Source organism: Hyperolius riggenbachi, chromosome 12, assembly GCF_040937935.1.
Source record: "Hyperolius riggenbachi isolate aHypRig1 chromosome 12, aHypRig1.pri, whole genome shotgun sequence".
Taxonomy (NCBI): Eukaryota; Metazoa; Chordata; class Amphibia; order Anura; family Hyperoliidae; genus Hyperolius; species Hyperolius riggenbachi.
Window position 1 is genome coordinate 156,554,066 of NC_090657.1, and position 8,258 is coordinate 156,562,323.

An 8,258-nucleotide genomic window follows, 5' to 3' on the forward strand; every position below is an offset into this window, starting at 1 on the left:
CAGCAGCATGCCATACAAGATACACATAAAGTGGCAGAGTTTCCTCACAAAATATTACTGTGTTGTATCCTCTCCTGTGAGACACAGCGGGGGTGGCTGGGTGAGGGATGAGCAGCGGAGTGTATCCTGGCACTCGAGGCTGGGTATACCCTCTCCTGTGAGACACGGCGGGGGTGGCTGGGTGAGGGATGAGCAGCGGAGTTTATCCTGGCACTCGAGCCTGGGTATACCCTCTCCTGTGAGATACGGCGGGGGTGGCTGGGTGAGGGATAAGCAACGGGGTGTGTCCTGGCACTGGAGGCTGGGTATACCCTCTCCTGTGAGACACGGCGGGGGTGGCTGGGTGAGGGATGAGCAGCGGAGTGTATCCTGGCACTCGAGGCTGGGTATACCCTTTCCTGTGAGATACGGTGGGGGTGGCTGGGTGAGGGATAAGCAGCGGGGTGTATCCTGGCACTGGAGGCTGGGTATACCCTCTCCTGTTAGATATGTTGGGGGTGGCTGGGTGAGGGATGAGCAGCGGGGTGTATCCTGGCACTGGAGGCTGGGTATACATTCTCCTGTGAGATATAGGGCGGGATGCGTGAGGGATAAGCAGCGGGCTGTATCCTGGCCCTGGAGGCTGGGTATACCCTCTCCTGTGAGATACGGCGGGGGTGGCTGGGTGAGGGATAAGCAGCGGGCTGTATCCTGGCCGTGGAGGCTGGGTATACCCTCTCCTGTGAGATACGGCGGGGGTGGTTAGGTGAGGGATAAGCAACAGTGTGTATCCTGACACTGGAGGCTGGGTATACCCTCTCCTGTGAGATATGGTGGGGGATGGATGAGGGATAAGCAGCGGGCTGTTTCCTGGCACCATAGGCTGGGTATACCCTCTCCTGTGAGGAACGGTAGGGGATGGGTGAGGGATGAGCAGCTGGGTGTATCCTGGCACTGGAAGCTGGGTATACCTTCCACTGTGAGACATGACAGGGGTGGCTGGGCGATGGTGAGGGCATGAATTAATGCAGAGGAACAGGGAGCTCTGACAACATCTGCAGCATTGGGAACATCCTGACTCTGGCAGCTTCAGATTGGGTTTCCAGGCTGCTGGTCAGAGGAGGAGCAGCAAGAGGGAGAAATAACACAAATTACTGTCAGCTTTATTTTGTTTGTTGTTTTATAGTGTAGGTTAAAGTGAAGCGTCTGTCGGTTAAATAACGAGATTTCTGCTCTATACATCCCAGAGAGAAGCTTCTCAGCTCAGCAGCCGGTCACCTGGTATTTAGGTAAAAACATTGGGGGGGGGGGGGGGCATGTGCTGAGCGAATCATTAATGCTATGAGTTGCAGCCATTCGCACAATTGACAGGCCCCTTCTACACTAGAAGTAAACCTGCATTGTGTTACCCTATTTTGCCACAAGGAGCCACAAAAGCAATTAAAGTCTATGAAGACTTTCACACTTACTGGTATCCCTTGCGGTGTGCTGGAAATATCTGAGCTGATGCAATGGCAACACCTTGTTACTGCTTGGGGTAATGGAAGTCTATGGGCGACACACCTAGTGTAAACAATGGAGCACACATGCACAGACAGGGGTATCTCAGTGATGGACTTCCTGTCTAGCAGGGAGTATGTCACTGATTAGGGGTGGGGCTATGCATATGACCTTGTCAGCACACGCTACCAGTAGGGAGTAAGTCACTGAGTGGGGGCGAGGCTATGCATGTGACCCTGTCAGCACACACTGCCAGCAGGGAGTACGTTACTGAGCGGGGGCAGTGCTATGCATATGACCCTGTCAGCGCACTCTGCCAGCAGGGAGTACATCACTGAGTGGGGGCGGCGCTATGCATATGAACCTGTAAGCACACTCTGCCAGCAGGGAGTACGTCACTGAGCGGGGGGCAGTGCTATGCATATGACCCTATCACCACACTCTGCCAGCAATGATTACGTCACTGGTGGTGCTATACCCTGTCACCTCACTCTGCCCAGCAGGGAGTGCATCACTGAGCATGGGACGGAGCTATGCATATGACCGTCACCGCACTCTGCCCAGCATCGAGTACATCACTGAGCATGGGGCGGAGCTATGCATATGACCCTGTCACCGCACTCTGCCCAGCAGGGAGTACATGTCCCCACACCCAGCAGGGAGTATGTCACTAAGCAGGGGATGTAGCCGTACTCTGCAGCAGGGAGTATGTCGCTGAGCAGGGGCGGGACTATGCATATGACCGTCGGCACACTCTGGCAGCAGGGAGTACCTCACTGAGTGGGGGGTGGAGCTTTGCACCTGACTCTGTCAGTGCACTCTGCCAGCAGGGAATATGTCACTTGGCGAGGGGCGGGCCTATGCATATGACCTTGTCAGCGCACGCTGCCAGCAGGAAGTAAATCACTGAGCGTGGGCGGTGCTATGCATATGACCCTGTCGGTGCACTCTGCCAGCAGGGAGTACGTCGCTAAGTGGGGGTGGGGCTATACATATTAACCTGTCGGTGCACTTTCCGCCCAGCAGGAAGTGTGTCAGTGAGTGGGAGGGCGGAGCTGTGCACCTGATCCTGTCTGCGCACTCAGCCAGCAGGCAGTAAGTCACTTGGTGAGGGGCGGGCCTATGCATATGACCTCGGCAGCGTACATCAGTGAGCGGGAGCGGTGCTAAGCATATGACCCCAGGGCCCCCAACCGCCCCGTTTTCGGCGGGACGGTCCCGATTTTGGGGGGCCGTCCCACTGTCCCGCGCTGCCCCCCCCCTGGTCCCGGCCGCTGGGGAGTGAAGGGGAAAAAAGGCGATCGAGGCAGCAGCCCGCCCGGTATGCGGCATGGATGGCCGCCGCCGCCATCATTATCCTTCTCCCTCCTCCTAATACTAGGTCCCCCAGTGTCCCCTTCCCCCCCCGCACAGTAATATGGGCAGCGGAGCGGGCAGTAAGTCTTATCACTGCCTCTCCGCTGCGTACCGGGGCTCTCCTCTGATCTTCCTGCTTCCTGTGATCACAGGAAGCAGGAAGATCAGAGGAGATCCCGGTACGCAGCGGAGAGGCAGTGATAAGACTTACTGCCCGCTCCGCTGCCCATATTACTGTGCGGGGGGGAAGGGGACACTGGGGGACCTAGTATTAGGAGGAGGGAGAAGGATAATGATGGCGGCGGCGGCCATCCATGCCGCATACCGGGCGGGCTGGTGCCTCGATCGCCTTTTTTTCCCCCCTCTCTCTGCCTGGCCACCCCCTCCTCCTTCTCCTCACCACCACCACCCCGGCACCCTCCCATTTGGGAGTAATTTAGCAATTATTAAAAAAAAAACCTTTTTTTCCCCCTGGGGTGGGCGTGACTAGGGGGTTAGGGGCGTGGCCAGGGGTGTGGCCTAATTGTTCCGTTTTGGGACATTGAAATGTTGGGAGGTATGTGACCCTGTGGGTGCATTCTGTCAGCAGAGAGTACTGTATATATTCGAGTATAAGTTTAGAAATTAAGGTCTGATTCACTTCATAAAAGTATAGGGGTCGAGTCACAAGCAACACTGACTGAGCACACGGGGTAATGTATGTACTAATCGTGATATTTCCCTTTGCAACAATTTACCCAGTGGTAAGTAATACTTTATTGATAAAGGAAATTCCCAAAAAACACAGGTGTGAAAGTCCTGGCCACAACAAAAAAAACAAAGAAAGGGGCAGGCTGGGGGGAATACTGGGCTGCATAAAAGGGAGTGAATAACTGCAGCACTTCGGGGCCTTGACCGAGGTATTGGCTGCACTTAAAGGAAAGGATGTGTTAATGACTGCAATACTGTATGCAGTGCAGTCATTAACCCCTCCGGAGCCCCAAGTGCAGCCATTAACTTTGCTGGGTAGACTTATACATGAGTCAATAAAAAAATCCAGCTTAAGGGTTGAATATTGGAATCGACTTCTACACGAAGTCAACTTGTATTCGAGTATATACGGTATGTCACTGAACGGGGAGCGGCACTATGCATGTGATCCTGTCACCACACACAGCCAGCGGGGTGTACGTCACTGAGCGGGGGGCGGAGCTATGCATATGACCCTGTCTGTGCACTCTGCCAGCAGGAAATATGCCACTGAGTGGCGGCGGTGCTATGCATATGACCCTGTCGGTGCACTCTGCCAGCAGGGAATATGTCACTGAGCGTGGGGCGGCACTATGTGTATGACCCTGTCAGTACACTCTGCAAGCAGGGAGTACGTCACTGAGTGGGGGTGGGGCTATGCATATGGGCCTGTCAGCACACTCTGCAAGCAGGGAGTACGTCACAGAGTGGGGGTGGGGCTATGCATATGGCCCTGCCAGCACACTCTGCAAGCAGGGAGTAAGTATGTCACTGAGCATAGGGCAGGGCTAGGCATATGAACCGGTCACCGCACTCTGCCAGTGAGGAGTACATCACTAAGCATGGGGCGGCACTAAGCATATGACCCTGTCAGTGCACGCTGCCAGCAGGGAATACAGCACTGAGCTTAAGAGGGTTGAATATTGGAGTCGACTTCTACACAAGGTCAACTTGTATTCCAGTATATACGGTATGTCACTGAACGGGGCGCGGCGCTATGCATATGACCCAGTCACCACACGCTGCCAGCAAGGTGTACGTCGCTGAGCGGAGGACGGAGCTATGCATATGACCCTGTCAGCACACCCTGCCAGCAGGGAGTATGTCACTGAGCAGGGGGTGGCGCTATGCATATGAACCTGTCACCGCACTCTGCCAGCAGGGAGTACATTCACGGAGCGTTAGCCGGCACTAAGAATATGACCCTGTCAGTGCACACTGCCAGCAAGTAATACAGCACTGAGCAGGGGTGGCGCTATGCATATGACCCTGTCAGCACACACTGCCAGCAGGAAGTACATCATTGAGCGGGGGATGGTGCTAGGCATATGATCCTGTTGGTGCACTCTTCCAGTACATTGCAATGCTTGCAATGCTTGCAGAGCTCAGTGACAGTGCATTGCTTTGCATAGAGCTCCTCCCTCCTTCACCCAGAGGTCAGTGACAGCACATTGCTTTGTACAGAGTTCCTCCCTCCGTCACCCAGAGCTCAGTTAGGACGCAATGCTTTTCACAGAGCTCCTCCCTACATCACTCAGAGCTCAGTGACTGCACATTGCTTTGTACAGAGCTCCTCCCTCAGTCACCCAGAGCTTAATGATGGCACGTTGTTTAGACAGAGCTCCTCCCTCAGTCCTCCAGAGCTTAGTGATGGCACATTGCTTTGTACAAAGCTCCTCCCTCAGTCACCCAGAGCTCAATGACTGCACATTGCTTTGCACAGAGCTCATCCCTCCGTAACCCAGAGCTCAGTGACTGCACATTGGGTGACAGAGGGAGGAGCTCTGTAAAAAGCAGAGCTCAATGACCGTGCATTGCTGTGCACAGAGCTCTTCCCTCCATCACCCAGAGCTCAGTGACGGCACATTGCTTTGTACAGAGTTCTCCATCACCCAGAGCTCAGTGACCGCACATTGCTTTGCACAAAGCTCCTCCCTCCATCACCTATAGCTCGGTGACGACACATTGCTTTATTCAGAGCTCCTCCCTCCGTCACCCAGAGAATAGTGACGGAACATTGTTTTGCACAGAGTTCCTCCCTCCATTACCCAGAGTTCAGTGACAGCACATTGCTTTGTACAAAGTTCCTTCCTCCATCACCCAGAGCTCAGTGATGGCACATTGCTTTGCTCAGAGTTCCTCCCTCCGTCACCCAGAGCTTAGTGACAGTGCATTGTTTTGCACAGAGCTCCTCCCTCCATCACCCAGAGCTCAGTGACGGTACATTTCTTTGTACAGAGCTCCTCTCTAAGTCCCCCAGAGCTTAGTGATGGCACGTTGCTTTGTATAGAGCTCCTCCCGCAGTCACCCAGAGCTCAGTGACGGCACGTTGCTTTACACCGAGCTCCTCCCGTCGTCACCCAGAGCTCAGTGACGGCACATTGCTTTGCACAGAGCTCCTCCTTACATCACTCAGAGCTCAGTGATGGCACATTGAGCGAGGAGCTCTGTGCAAAGCTATGTGCCGTCACTGAGCTCTGGGTGACGGATGAAGGAGCTCTGTGCAAAGTAGTCACCCAGAGTTTAGTGATGGCACCTTGCTTTGCATGGAGTTACTTCCTCCATCACCTAGAGCTCAGTGACGGCACATTGCTTTGCACAGAGCTCCTCCTTCTGTCACCAAGAGCTCATTGATGCCACATTTCTTTGTACAGAGCTAATACCTTCTTCACCCAGAGCTCAGTGACAGCACATTTCTTTGCACAGAGCTCCTCCCTCCATCATCCAGAGCTCAGTGACAGCACATTGATTTTCGCAGAGCTCCTACATCCGTTATCCAGAGCTCAGTGACGGCACATTGCATTGCACAGAGCTCCTCCCTCCATCACCCAGAGCTCAGTGATGGCACATTGCTTTGCACAGAGTTTCTCCCTCCGTCACTTGGAGCTCAGTGTCATCACATTGTTTTGCACAGAGTTCCTCCCTCCGTCACCCAGAGCTCAGTGACGGCACATTGCTTTGAACAGAGTTACTCCCTCCATCACCCAGAGCTCAGTGATGGCACTGTAAAGTCTCGACATGCCGACGGCCATGCCGCTGACTCATGTTTTGTTGCCGTCCCTGCCGCTAACTCACTGGCGTGCAGGGCAGCAGGCGGAGGACGCGTCTCAATGCGTGCTCCGTCCATGCAATAGTAGTCACATGTCTCCCTGCGTGTCAGCTGATTGCTGACATGCTGAACTCCAATTGGTGTAATCAGGGGCGTAACTAGAAATCACTGGGCCCCCCTGCGAATATTTGGATGGGCCCCCCCCCCCATAGGTGCCAAATAATCGTAATGGGGCAGCGTTTCACTGTAAATTAATTGTAAAGTGGGCAGCATTTTACCAGACAATCGTAATGTGGGCCAGAAAATCGTAATGTGGGCAGAGTTCACCAGAAAATCGTAATGTGGGCCTTTAGAAAATCTTAATGTGGGCAGAGTTCACCAGAAAATCGTAATGTGGGCACCAGTCACCAGAAAATTGTAACATGGACAGCATTCACCAGACAATCGTAATGTGGGCAGCGTTTACCAGAAAATCATAATGTGGGCAGAGTTCACCAGAAAATCGTAATGTGGGCACCAGTCACCAGAAAATCGTAACGTGAGCAGCAGTCACCAGAAAATTGTAACGTGGACAGCATTCACCAGACAATCGTAATGTGGGCAGCGTTCACCAGAATATCGTAATGTGGGACAGAAAATCGTAATGTGGGCAGAGTTCACCAGAAAATCGCCATGTGGGCAGCAGTCACCAGAAAATCGCCATGTGGGCAGCAGTCACCAGAAAATCGCCATGTGGGCAGCAGTCACCAGAAAATCGCAATGTGGGCATCAGTCACCAGAAAATCCTAATGTGGGCAGCAGTCACCAGAATATCGTAATGTGGGCAGCAGTCACCAGAAAATCCTAATGTGGGCAGCAGTCAGTCACCAGAATATCATAATGTGGGCAGCACACACCAGAAAATCCTAATGTGGGCAGCAGTCACCAGAAAATCCTTATGTGGGCAGCAGTCACCAGAAAATCGCAATGTGGGCAGCAGTCACCAGAAAATCGCAATGTGGGCAACAGTCACCAGAAAATCGCAATGTGGGCAGCAGTCACCAGAAAATCCTAATGTGGGCAGCATACACCAGAAAATCGTAATGTGGGCAGCAGACACCAGAAAATCGCAATGTGGGCAGCAGACACCTGAAAATCGTAATGTGGGCAGCAGACACCAGAAAATCATAATATGGGCAGCAGACTCCTGAAAATCGTAATGTGGGCAGCAGACACCTGAAAATCGTAATGTGGGCAGCAGACACCTGAAAATCGTAATGTGGGCAGCAGGCACCTGAAAATCGTAATGTGGGCAGCAGACACCTGAAAATCGCAATGTGGGCAGCAGACACCTGAAAATCGTAATGTGGGCAGCAGACACCTGAAAATCGTAATATGGGCAGCAGACACCTGAAAATCGTAATGTGGGCAGCAGACACCTGAAAATCGTAATGTGGGCAGCAGACACCTGAAAATCGTAATGTGGGCAGCAGGCACCTGAAAATCGCAATGTGGGCAGCAGACACCTGAAAATCGTAATGTGGGCAGCAGACACCTGAAAATCACAATGTGGGCAGCAGACACCTGAAAATCGTAATGTGGGCAGCAGACACCTGAAAATCGTAATGTGGGCAGCAGACACCTGAAAATCGTAATGTGGGCAGCA